The sequence below is a fragment of the Hyla sarda genome, chromosome 6, assembly GCF_029499605.1.
Source record: "Hyla sarda isolate aHylSar1 chromosome 6, aHylSar1.hap1, whole genome shotgun sequence".
NCBI lineage: Eukaryota > Metazoa > Chordata > Amphibia > Anura > Hylidae > Hyla > Hyla sarda.
The window spans coordinates 249206532-249220762 of record NC_079194.1 but is presented as its reverse complement, the minus strand read 5'-3'; the positions used below and the strand labels follow the sequence as shown (position 1 = coordinate 249220762).

Sequence of the window (14231 nt, the reverse complement as noted above, 5' to 3'; positions counted from 1 at the left end):
AGTCCCCCACTACCAGTACCTGTCTGGCCTGCCCTGCTCTCCTCCCTCCCTCCTTACTGGAGCAGACACCCCCCTGGTGGTCAGAGGCAGAGTCCTGCTGCAGTACCGCTAGCTCTGAAATGGCATCCCCCTCATCTGCCAACAGGGCAAACTTGTTGGGGTGTGCCAGTTCAGGACTAGCCTCCCTGACACTTTTCCCTCTACCCCGTTTTCTAACTGTAACCCAGCTAACTGCTTGACTGTCCTGCACCTCCGTCCCACTATCCTTCCCCACCTCTACCCCAGAGAGTACCTGCTCAGTGAGCAGGAGACTCCTCTCCGGGTTGTCAATACATCTCAGTGTTGCCAGTTGCTCCTCTAGATCCAGGATCTGGGCTTCCAAATGAGCAACTCGCACACATCCCGCACAACAATATGCACCCTCAAACTGTTGTTCAAGGATTGCATACATTTTGCAAGATGCACACTGGACTGCCTTTTCCAACATGGAGGTCATACTAGATTTGGGGATTGCAAAAATTAACAGAAAAGAAAAAAAAAATCAAATATTTCAATTTAAACTTCCTGAATTTAAAGTCCCTTAATTTAAAGTCCCCTCACTTTTATACTCACTCACTTGTAAGCTTCACACTCTTGTATACAGACAAACAATCGCTAGCTCAACATAGTGTATTTGCTTTATATTTATCACAACCAACTCTCTTCCACTGCCTGGAAGTGAATTCACTTTAGTGAAACTTTTTTTTTTTTTTTCATTTACACATCTGAATTTAACGAAAAGTCGTCAAACACTTGTGGGGTGTTAAGGCTCACTGGACCCCTTGGTACGTGCCTTGAGGGGTGCAGTTTCCAAAATGGTAGGCCATGTGGGGGTTTCTGCTGTTCTGGCACCATAGGGGCTTCCAAAATGTGACATGCCCCCCAAAAACCATTTCAGCAAAAATTCACTCTCCAAAATCCCATTGTTGCTCCTTCCCTTTTGAGCCCTCTACTGCACCAGCCGAACACTTGACATACACATATGAGGTACTTCCTTACTCTAGAGAAATTGGGTTACAAATTTTGGGGGGCTTTTTCTACTATTACTCCTTGTAAAAATTCAAAAACTGGGTCTACAAGAACATGCGAGTGTAAAAAATGGAGATTTTGAATTTCCTCCTTCACTTTGCTGCTATTCCTGTGAAACACCTAAAGGGTTAACACACTTACCCAAATGTCATTTTGGATACTTTGAGGGGTGCAGTTTTTATAATGGGGTAATTTGTGGGGTATTTCTAATATGAAGGCCCTTCAAATCCACTTCAAAAACTGAACTGGTCCCTGAAAAATTCCATTTTAGAAAATTTTGTGAAAAATTGGAAAAGTGCTGCTGAAGCCCTCTGATGTCTTCCAAAAGTAAAAACCTGTCAACTTTATGATGAAAATATAAATTAGACATATTGTATCTGTGAATCAATATATAATTTATTAGGAATGTCTGTTTTTGTTACAATCAGAGAGCTTCAAAGTTAGAAAAATGCTAAATTTTCAATTTTTTTCATCAAATTTTGGAATTTTTCACCAAGAAATGATGCAAGCCTCAACAAAAATTTACCACTAACATGAAGTACAATATGTCACGAAAAAACTATCTCAGAATCAGAATGAAAAGTAAAAGCATCCCAGAGTTATTAATGCTTAAAGTGACAGTGGTCAGATGTGCAAAAAATGGCTGGGTCCTTAAGGTGAAAATGGGCTGGTTCCTTAAGGGGTTAAACCCCACTGACATTTGACAGATGTTTGGAACAGTGGGCTGTGCAAATGAAAAATTTTCATTTTTCATTTTGACAGACCACTGCTCAAAAAAATCTATCAGACACCTGTGAGATGTAAATGCTCACTGCACTTCTTATTAGGGGTGTAGTTTCCAAAATGGGGTCACATCTGGGGGGGGGGGTCACTGTTCTGGCACCATGGAGGCCTAAACGCACATGGCCTTCAATTTCAGCCAGATTTTCTCTCCAAAAGCCCATTGGTGCTCCTTCTCTTCTGAGCCCTGTAGTTCACCCGCAGACCACTTTACATCCACATGTGGGGTATTTTCTGACTCAGAAGAAATGGGGTTACAAATTTTGCGGGGCTTTTTCTCCTATTACCCCTTGTGAAAATTATAAAATTGGGGGTAACAACAGCATTTTAGGGAAAAAAATATACATTTTTTTATTTTCACCTCCAACTTCAACTAAAATTTGTCAAACACCTGTGGGATGTTAAGGCTCACTATACCCCTTGTTACTTTACGTGAGGGGTGTAGTTTTCAAAATGGGGGTCACATATGGGTGTTTTTTATGTTTTTGTCAGAACTGCTGTAACTACCAGCCACCCCTATGCAAATCACCACTTTAGGCCTCAAATGTATATGGTACACTCTGTTTACACTAACATACTGGTGTAGACCCCAAATTTACCTTTTCTTAAGGGGTAAAAGAAGAGAAAAAAAATTTGTAACCCAAAACTGTTGCCTTGAAATATGAGAGGGCTCCAAAGTGAAAGAGCACCATGTGCATTTGAGGCCTAAATTAGGGATTTGCATCCACCACCAAATTACCCTACGGCAGTGCTTCCCAAATAGGGTGTCTCCCAGCTTGCCAGGACAGTCAATGGCTATGCCGATGTTCTGGCCCCTGTATCACCCGTCATTACGCACAGAGTAAGTTTGCTCTGTGCAGTGATGACAGCAGGGTGCCGCAACAGAGATCACAGGGGTCCTTTGGAGAGGGGATAAGATGTCTTGGTGCGTAGTACCCCTTTAAGAGGGAAAAACATGATATATATTTAACCCCAACCCAAATGTACCTTATTTTTATTTTCTACCTAAAAGGTACATAAAAACCGAAGAAAAAAAAAACACCTGGTCGTCCGATAGTTGCCAGATGTTTATCTGAATATATAGACCATCAGTTACAGAAATGTGTGGTGTCTTTACCAGCATACCTCAGAAATAAAAGGGCGTTTATTAACCCTATTGAAAGATATCATACGGGAAGAGGACTATATGTGGGCAACACTAGATGTTGCTTCATTATATAGTAACATACCACATGACGGAGGAGTGGAAGCTGTGTGATCTTTTTTAGTGGAAGATCCCTTGAGGCCATTAAAGGAGTAGTCCAGTGTTGAAAAACATCCCCTATCCCAAGGATAGGGGATAAGTTTCAGATTGCGGGGGGTTCGACCGCTGGGGGACCCCGTGAACTCCTGTATGGGGCCCTGGCTCGCTGGCCAAATAGCGCGTGTTGACTAGTGTTGAGCAGCATAGGTCATATTCGAATTCGCGATATTTTGCGTATATATGGACGAATATTCGCCATATATTTGCTAAATTTGCATATTCGTAATATTCGCGTTATATTTTCGCATATGCGAAAATTAGCATAAAGGAAAATTCACATGTGCTAAAATTACCATATGCTAAAAATTAGCATAAGTGAAAATTTGCATATGCAAATTTTCCCATATGCGAAAATTCATACGCCAGTCTCACACAGTAGTATTAGAGCCTTCTTTAGACCACACAAGCTGGAAGCAGAGAGGGATGATCACTATGATGTGTACTGTAAAAAAAAAAAAACAATATTCGTAATTACGAATATATAGTGCTATATTCGCGAATTCGCGAATATGCGATATTCGCGAGCAACACTACTCCCTACTACCTTATCTCCAAGAGCTCATGCAGGTGGATTGTGCTCACCTGTCCTGACAGAAAAAGAACCTGGGCCTGTACTGTGCCAGTCCAGAGCATTTTCGTAATAATTTCCCCTTCGGCCTCAGCATCCGGGAAACGCACCCACCTAGGACATGTGGGAAAGGCGTCTCTAGGTGTGAATACTTCCTCTCCTTGTTTATACCTGCCAGTCCAGCTCTTCACCTCTACCAGATCCTTGCTCCACTTTTCTGCCTTTGTGGACTCCGGTTCTGCAGGGAACTTCATAGATGCCACTCTGGTCTACAAATATCATTTTCCAGTCACACATCTCCTCTATCAACGGGGAGTGTCTGAATTCCTCTGTAAAGTTCATCATGGAGCCTCTGAGAATGCAAGTGAGTGCTATGCACAAGGAATGGATCAGGGTCTACTTGCTTCCTCACTGTTCTACTTCGGTGTTCCTCGGTCTGCCTTGGCTGCAGTGCAACACCCCAGTGCTCGATTGGCGTTCCGGAGAAGTCTCATGCTGGAGCCAGGACTGCCAGAATCGCTGTCTGTTGACTAGTGTTGCTCGCGAAAATTCGCAATGCGAATATTCGCGGATATAGCACTATATATTTGCAATTACGAATATTCGTATTTTTTTTTCCCAGTACACATCACAGTGATCATCCCTCTCTGCTTCCAGCTTGTGTGGTGTAAAGAAGGCTCTAATACTACTGTGTGAGACTGGCGTACGAATTTTCGCATATGCGAAAATTAGCATATGCTAATTTTCGCATACGCAAATTTTCGCATATGCTAATTTTCACATACCCAAACATAAAACGCAAATATTACGAATATGGGAATTTAGCGAATATATGATGAATATTCATCCATATATTTGCGAAATATCGCGAATCCGAATATGGACTATGCCGCTCAACACAACTGTTGACAGTTCAACTGAAGCATTTCATTCCTTGTCCCTCTCTGCTGGGTCTGCCTACCTCTTATCAAGACTTCGCTGACGTGTTTTGCGAGAAGCAAGCTGAGAGTCTTTCACCACATCGACCCTATGATTGTCCAATTGATCTCCTCCCGGGTACTTCACCTCCTAGGGGAAGAACTATCCCTTGTCGGCTCCTGGGACACAAGCCATGTCTGAATACATCAGAAAGAACCTACAGAAGGGTTTTATATGGAAGTCTTCCTCTCCAGCAGGAACCGGTTTCTTCTTTGTGGGGAAAAAGTTGATGTTTTGGTCTTGGACTTTCAACCTATTTGGCAAGAAACACGCATTCTTTAGCTTTCACCTCCTCTCGCATGAAGTCCCAGGCCGACAAGAAGAGATCTCTGCCAGTGTATTCTCCCGAAGACAAGGTTTGGCTCTCTGCGAAGTTTGTTCATCTGAAGCAACCTAGCTAAAACTGGGGAAATAGACCGGAATCTGGTCCTCAGGTTTCTGCGCCCAGAAAAAAGGGGATACTTAAGGGGTGTACTGTAACGCGCGCTCCTGCAGACCGGTGTCCCGGCCGCAGGCGCTCGTCTGCTGTTATATCCACTACTGCAGTCCGGTGTCCGTGCCGCGGACGCTCCCCTGCAGTCCAGTGTCCCGGCCGCAGGCGCTCGCCTCTGCCCCACTCTGGTACTGCGGTCCACATCCCAGATCGCAGGCACTCCCATGTCTCCTACCCCTACTCACCTATCCACGCTCCAATGCGCGCGCACCCACCCCTTAATGCGCGCGCTGGCTCTCTAAGATTTAAAGGGCCAGCGCGCCAGTAGAGAAAGCGTTTTCTGTGTGTTCTGACTATCCGTGTACCATACCTTCCTGCTACGTTCCTGACCTTGCTCCTGTGCCGCCAGCCTCTGACCACCTTGCTACGTCCCTGACCACACTCCTGTGCCACAAGCCCTGATCTTTTGCCTGTCCTGACTATGAGTTTGCCTGTTCCTTCCTGTGCCACGCTATACCTCAGCAGCTGGTGTGGACGAGGCGTATCAGGGGTAGCGACCTGAGTGCCACCTGCCGTAGCAAATCCATCCCACTTTGCGGTGGGCTCTGGTGAAAACCAGTGGCACCTTAGACTCTGCTGCCTGGTACGGCCCACGCCATCATCCACACAGGTCCAGCAGATCCACTTCTCCATCACCAGCCGTTACAGCCACCATATATATAATTATGCTCTGTACATAAAATTATGTAATGATGATGCCTGTTTCCAGGGACGTATTTATGGTTCATGCTGCCTTAGCACCGACCCTGAATACTCCCCTGTTAAAGGTACATTTACATTCACTAATAATCTTCCTAATTTGCATAATTGTTAGGTATACGTCTGTGGTGTCCCGGTACCTTATTACATACTGTACCTAGTGTAGAGGTCCCCAAAGTCAGAGTAACTACGCTCAGGTAGGGTCCCTCAGGTGGGACAGCCCCTAGTCGCCTCTTCTCAAGTCTAATTCTATACTGTTAATACATGTATATATTTCATAATAATGTATATCTAAGATAATGTATAGCACTTACCTTGTTTAGCGTAGCAGGACCTTCGGTCATGTGACCATGTTAATCTCCTCTATGGTATGTTGGAGGACCTTAGGAGGTCCTTGGGTCACGTGTTACCCACAATCCTTTGTAATGGTGATTGACACAAGTATGGACCAATAAGCACTAGTCCAGCCCCTGCCCATATAAGGGAGCTGTAGCCAATTATCGCTTTCTTGGGTTGCTGCTCTCGTGGATGCAGGACTAGCAGGACGGATCTGCGCAACTTGCAAAGACATGCTAGGCCTGAAAAACCTACCGGCCTCAGCAGAACTAAAACCGTGAGTTCTAAACTACCCCGCTAAAGCTAGCATGACTACTGGACCGCAACTAATCCCCTAAATCCAGTGGAACAGCGCATAATACCTTAAAGACTCTAACTTGCTAAAGTCCCAACCTTTGTCAATCTCCAAAGAAAGCAGTTGTATGCATAGAGACTGTTCCGTTATTGAAGCTTGCAGAAAATCTTCAGCAAAAATTATACCTGTTTTAGAAAACTCTCCGGTTGTGGACAGTCTATTATTATCTACCTCCCTATAGCTCTTGGCAAGGGTGGCGGTAGGTCAAGCGTTATTGAGGAGCCCTCATTCTGGCGTCACGAATAGCATGGGTTAACAAGTACCCTTTAACTACCGCACAGCTACACTCCCCATACCCTACACCCACCAGGATATCACACGTCAACATCCTGTCAAAAGAGAGGCTGACATATACAGAGGTTTAGTGACATTCGGTTTAATAGCCTGAATGTAGACAATTTTTACTACTTTCAGGTTTTAAAAATGAATGGTGCTTCTGCAGTATATGTCAGCATCACTTTTGGCAGAATAGTGACATAAACCTATGAAGTACCAGGTTAAAGGGGTATTCCAGGCCAAAACTTTTTTTTATATATCAAATGGCTCCGGAAAGTTAAACAGATTTGTAAATAACTTCTATTAAAAAATCTTAATCCTTCCAATAGTTACTAGCTTCTGAAGTTGAGTTGTTGTTTTCTGTCTAACTGCTCTCTGAGGACTCACGTCCCGGGAGCTGTGCAGTTCCTATGGGGATATTCTCCCATCATACACAGCTCCCGGGACGTGACATCATCATTGAGCAGTTAGACAGAAAACTTCAGAAGCTAATAACTATTGGAAGGATTAAGATTTTTTAATACAAGTAATTTACAAATCTGTTTAACATTCCAGAGCCAGTTGATATATATATATATATATATATATATATATATATATAAAAAAAGGTTTTGCCTGGAATACCCCTTTAATGCAGTGAGAACCCAACTATGTTTACATATTGTATTTATTTTTTGACAAGTAAATATACTGTGAACATATTCTCCAGTTTCTCTGTTTTGTAGACTTATTTATTGCAGCAGAGACAGGTTCACCCTTTACAGTGACTGCTGAGATTTTTCACTTTTTCACCCCCTTGCAAAAGTGAAAGTGCACTGGGCTGAACAGGCTAGCACTGTTGTTACGCCGAGCGCTCCGGGTTCCCGCTCCTCCCCGGAGCGCTCGCTTCACCTCCTCCGCTGCAGCGCCCCGGTCACGTCCTCTGACCCGGGGCGCTGCGATCCTGCTGCTAGCCGGGATGCGATTCGCGATGCGGGTAGCGCCCGCTCGCGATGCGCACCCCGGCTCTCCTACCTGACTCGCTCCCCGTCTGTTCTGTCCCGGCGCGCGCGGCCCCGCTCCCTAGGGCGCGCGCGCGCCGGGTCTCTGCGATTTAAAGGGCCACTGCGCCGCTGATTGGCGCAGTGGTTCCAATTAGAGTTATCACCTGTGCACTCCCTATATTACCTCACTTCCCTTGCACTCCCTTGCCGGATCTTGTTGCCTTAGTGCCAGTGAAAGCGTTCCCTGTGTGTCCCTTGCCAGTGTTTCCAGACCTTCTGCCGTTGCCCCTGACTACGATCCTTGCTGCCTGCCCCGACCTTCTGCTACGTCCGACCTTGCTTCTGCCTACTCCCTTGTACCGCGCCTATCTTCAGCAGCCAGAGAGGTGAGCCGTTGCTAGTGGATACGACCTGGTCACTACCGCCGCAGCAAGACCATCCCGCTTTGCGGCGGGCTCTGGTGAAAACCAGTAGTGGCTTAGAACCGGTCCACTAGCACGGTCCACGCCAATCCCTCTCTGGCACAGAGGGTCCACTACCTGCCAGCCGGCATCGTGACAGTAGATCCGGCCATGGATCCCGCTGAAGTTCCTCTGCCAGTTGTCGCTGACCTCACCACGGTGGTCGCCCAGCAGTCACAACAGATTGCGCAACAAGGCCAACAGCTGTCTCAACTGACCGTTATGCTACAACAGTTGCTACCACAGCTTCAGCAGTCATCTCCTCCGCCAGCTCCTGCACCTCCTCCGCAGCGAGTGGCCGCTCCTGGGATACGCTTATCCTTGCCGGATAAGTTTGATGGGGACTCTAAGTTTTGCCGTGGCTTCCTTTCCCAATGTTCCCTGCATCTGGAGATGATGTCGGACCTGTTTCCCACTGAAAGGTCTAAGGTGGCTTTCGTAGTCAGTCTTCTGTCCGGAAAAGCCCTGTCATGGGCCACACCGCTCTGGGACCGCAATGACCCTGTCACTGCCTCAGTACACTCCTTCTTCTCGGAAATCCGAAGTGTCTTTGAGGAACCTGCCCGAGCCTCTTCTGCTGAGACTGCCCTGTTGAACCTGGTCCAGGGTAATTCTTCCGTTGGCGAGTATGCCGTACAATTCCGTACACTTGCTTCAGAATTGTCCTGGAATAATGAGGCCCTCTGCGCGACCTTCAAAAAAGGCCTATCCAGCAACATTAAAGATGTTCTGGCCGCACGAGAAATTCCTGCTAATCTACATGAACTTATTCACCTAGCCACTCGCATTGACATGCGTTTTTCTGAAAGGCGTCAGGAACTCCGCCAAGATATGGACTCTGTTCGCACGAGGCGTTTCGTCTCCTCGGCTCCTCTCTCCTCTGGTCCCCTGCAATCTGTTCCTGTGCCTCCCGCCGTGGAGGCTATGCAGGTCGACCGGTCTCGCCTGACACCTCAAGAGAGGACACGACGCCGTATGGAGAACCTCTGCCTGTACTGTGCTAGTACCGAACACTTCCTGAGGGATTGTCCTATCCGTCCTCCCCGCCTGGAAAGACGTACGCTGACTCCGCACAAAGGTGAGACAGTCCTTGATGTCTACTCTGCTTCTCCACGTCTTACTGTGCCTGTGCGGATGTCTGCTTCTGCCTTCTCCTTCTCTACAGTGGCCTTCTTGGACTCTGGTTCTGCAGGAAATTTTATTTTGGCCTCTCTCGTCAACAGGTTCAACATCCCAGTGACCAGTCTCGCCAGACCCCTCTACATCAATTGTGTAAATAATGAAAGATTGGACTGTACCATACGTTTCCGCACGGAGCCCCTTCTTATGAGCATCGGATCTCATCATGAGAGGATTGAACTTTTGGTCCTCCCCAATTGCACCTCGGAGATTCTCCTTGGACTTCCCTGGCTTCAACTTCATTCCCCAACCCTGGATTGGTCCACTGGGGAGATCAAGAGTTGGGGGTCCTCTTGTTCCAAGAACTGTCTAAAACCGCTTCCCAGTAACCCTTGCCGTAACTCTGTGGTTCCTCCAGTAACCGGTCTCCCCAAGGCCTATATGGACTTCGCGGATGTTTTCTGCAAAAAACAAGCTGAGACTCTACCTCCTCACAGGCCTTATGATTGCCCTATCGACCTCCTCCCGGGTACTACTCCACCCCGGGGCAGAATTTATCCTCTCTCTGCCCCAGAGACTCTTGCCATGTCCGAATACGTCCAGGAGAATCTAAAAAGGGGCTTTATCCGTAAATCCTCCTCTCCTGCCGGAGCCGGATTTTTCTTTGTCTCCAAAAAAGATGGCTCCCTACGTCCTTGCATTGACTACCGCGGTCTTAATAAAATCACGGTTAAGAACCGCTACCCCTTACCCCTCATCTCTGAACTCTTTGATCGCCTCCAAGGTGCCCACATCTTCACTAAATTGGACTTAAGAGGCGCCTATAACCTCATCCGCATCAGAGAGGGGGACGAGTGGAAAACGGCATTTAACACCAGAGATGGACACTTTGAGTATCTGGTCATGCCCTTTGGACTGTGCAATGCCCCTGCCGTCTTCCAAGACTTTGTCAATGAAATTTTTCGTGATCTATTATACTCCTGTGTTGTGGTATATCTGGACGATATCCTAATTTTTTCTGCCAATCTAGAGGAACACCGCCGGCATGTCCGTATGGTTCTTCAGAGACTTCGTGACAACCAACTCTATGCCAAAATTGAGAAATGTCTGTTTGAATGCCAATCTCTTCCTTTTCTAGGATATTTGGTCTCTGGCCAGGGACTACAGATGGATCCAGACAAACTCTCTGCCGTCTTAAATTGGCCACGCCCCTCCGGACTCCGTGCTATCCAACGCTTTTTGGGGTTCGCCAATTATTACAGGCAATTTATTCCACATTTTTCTACCATTGTGGCTCCTATCGTGGCTTTAACCAAGAAAAATGCTGATCCCAAGTCCTGGCCTCCTCAAGCAGAAGACTCCTTTAAACAACTCAAGTCTGCCTTTTCTTCGGCTCCCGTGCTCTCCAGACCTGACCCTTCCAAACCCTTCCTATTGGAGGTTGATGCCTCCTCAGTAGGAGCTGGAGCTGTTCTTCTACAAAAAAATCCTTCCGGGCATGCTGTCACTTGTGGTTTTTTCTCTAGGACCTTCTCTCCAGCGGAGAGGAACTACTCCATCGGGGATCGAGAACTTCTAGCCATTAAATTAGCACTTGAGGAATGGAGGCATCTGCTGGAGGGATCAAGATTTCCTGTTATTATCTACACCGACCACAAGAACCTCTCCTACCTCCAGTCGGCCCAACGGCTGAATCCTCGCCAGGCCCGGTGGTCTCTGTTCTTTGCCCGATTTAATTTTGAGATTCACTTTCGTCCTGCCGATAAGAACATTAGAGCCGATGCTCTCTCTCGTTCCTCGGATGCCTCAGAAGTTGATCTCCCTCCGCAACACATCATTCCACCTGACTGCCTGATCTCCACTTCTCCTGCCTCCATCAGACAGACTCCTCCAGGAAAGACCTTTGTTTCTCCACGCCAACGCCTCGGAATCCTCAAATGGGGTCACTCCTCCCATCTCGCAGGTCATGCGGGCATCAAGAAATCTGTGCAACTCATCTCCCGCTTCTATTGGTGGCCAACTCTGGAGACGGATGTTGGGGACTTTGTGCGAGCCTGCACTATCTGTGCCCGGGATAAGACTCCTCGCCAGAAGCCCGCTGGTTTTCTTCATCCTCTGCCTGTCCCCGAACAGCCTTGGTCTCTGATTGGTATGGATTTTATTACTGATTTACCCCCTTCCCGTGGCAACACCGTTATTTGGGTGGTCGTTGATCGATTCTCCAAAATGGCACATTTCATTCCTCTTCCTGGTCTTCCTTCTGCGCCTCAGTTGGCTAAACAATTTTTTGTACACATTTTTCGTCTTCACGGGTTGCCTACGCAGATTGTCTCGGATAGAGGGGTCCAATTCGTGTCTAAATTCTGGAGAGCTCTCTGTAAACAACTCAAGATTAAATTAAATTTTTCCTCTGCATATCATCCCCAGTCCAATGGACAAGTAGAAAGAATTAACCAGATCCTGGGTGATTATTTGCGACATTTTGTTTCCTCCCGCCAGGATGACTGGGCAGATCTCCTTCCATGGGCCGAATTCTCGTATAACTTCAGGGTCTCTGAATCTTCCTCCAAATCCCCATTTTTCGTGGTGTACGGCCGTCACCCTCTTCCCCCCCTCCCTACCCCCTTGCCCTCTGGTCTGCCCGCTGTGGATGAAATTTCTCGTGACCTTTCCATTATATGGAGAGAGACCCAAAATTCTCTCTTACAGGCTTCTTCACGCATGAAGAGGTTCGCGGATAAGAAAAGAAGAGCTCCCCCCGTTTTTTCCCCTGGAGACAAGGTATGGCTCTCCGCTAAATATGTCCGCTTCCGTGTCCCTAGCTACAAGTTGGGACCACGCTATCTTGGTCCTTTCAAAATTCTGTGTCAAATTAATCCTGTCTCTTATAAACTTCTTCTTCCTCCTTCTCTTCGTATCCCTAATGCCTTTCACGTCTCTCTTCTCAAACCACTCATCCTCAACCGTTTTTCTCCCAAATCTGTTCCTCCCACTCCTGTTTCCGGCTCCTCGGACGTCTTCTCGGTCAAGGAGATTTTGGCTGCCAAAAAGGTCAGAGGGAAAAATTTTTTTTTAGTAGACTGGGAGGGTTGTGGTCCTGAAGAGAGATCCTGGGAACCTGAGGACAACATCCTTGACAAAAGTCTGCTCCTCAGGTTCTCAGGCTCCAAGAAGAGGGGGAGACCCAAGGGGGGGGGTACTGTTACGCCGAGCGCTCCGGGTTCCCGCTCCTCCCCGGAGCGCTCGCTTCACCTCCTCCGCTGCAGCGCCCCGGTCACGTCCTCTGACCCGGGGCGCTGCGATCCTGCTGCTAGCCGGGATGCGATTCGCGATGCGGGTAGCGCCCGCTCGCGATGCGCACCCCGGCTCTCCTACCTGACTCGCTCCCCGTCTGTTCTGTCCCGGCGCGCGCGGCCCCGCTCCCTAGGGCGCGCGCGCGCCGGGTCTCTGCGATTTAAAGGGCCACTGCGCCGCTGATTGGCGCAGTGGTTCCAATTAGAGTTATCACCTGTGCACTCCCTATATTACCTCACTTCCCTTGCACTCCCTTGCCGGATCTTGTTGCCTTAGTGCCAGTGAAAGCGTTCCCTGTGTGTCCCTTGCCAGTGTTTCCAGACCTTCTGCCGTTGCCCCTGACTACGATCCTTGCTGCCTGCCCCGACCTTCTGCTACGTCCGACCTTGCTTCTGCCTACTCCCTTGTACCGCGCCTATCTTCAGCAGCCAGAGAGGTGAGCCGTTGCTAGTGGATACGACCTGGTCACTACCGCCGCAGCAAGACCATCCCGCTTTGCGGCGGGCTCTGGTGAAAACCAGTAGTGGCTTAGAACCGGTCCACTAGCACGGTCCACGCCAATCCCTCTCTGGCACAGAGGGTCCACTACCTGCCAGCCGGCATCGTGACAACTGTGCTGGGGGATGGGGGGGGGGGGGTGATTATACTAAACCACTATAGATGGCTTGTGGGGGAGGAAAACGTTTATTGTTGCACTGGGTTTGCAAGGTGTTATGTGAGCAGAAAGGAAAGAAACTGCAGCATCAAACCAGTAAGTTATGTATGAGCAGAAAGAGGAGTCGGCACAACCTCTGTCTTGTATACCCTTATTGCGGCTTCCAGGATTCGGTGAAATATTTTAACATAGCATTCTGGTGGTGCTCATCCTAATAGGTGCAGTTCTTTATAAATAACAATGAAAAGATGAAGGAGGCACTCACCCATAAAGTGCAGGATTTCTTTTTTTTCTTCGTGTAGTAATGAAACGCAGCCTGACCGGACTTGGATGCCACCAACAGACTAGGTAATAACAGACTGTTTCACACTGCTCTAGTGCTTCGTCAGATTGCCAATCTGATGAAGCACTAGAGCAGTGTGAAACAGTCTGTGCCTCCTTCATCTTTTCATTGTTACAATAAGAAAGGTGCTACACTAAGCACTAAACTGCCGTTGTTGAGGATAATGATTATGACAATCCTGCAGACTAAAGCGAGGGGAGGGGAAGATTATATACATGAGGCAACATTGTATACAGTAGTAGGAACACTGGTAATTACACAAGAGACAGATGCCCAGAAGTTTATGTGTGGTGAGAAATAAAAAGGAAGCCTTGATTTACCTTTTAGGCAGTGTTAACCCTCTGGAGGAAACAGACTAGCTCACAGACTGCATATGCATACCCTAAGCTCTCTTCCTCTTTTCTGTGCATAATGTTATCAAGGCCTCATCCCCGCTTCCTGTGTATTTTGATGCCTCTTTACTATAGATAATGTAAACCTAACAATAGGCCATGGGCAGCCATTGGCAAGGTTCATACTT

At 47.6% G+C, this 14231-nt stretch overlaps 1 protein-coding gene across 1 annotated transcript in view; it reads left to right on the top strand.

The window, feature by feature from the left end:
* The window catches only part of LOC130277500 (mucin-5AC-like), a 255045-nt gene that overhangs the window by 10178 nt on the left and 230636 nt on the right, over window positions 1–14231 (top strand). The window lies entirely within an intron of this gene.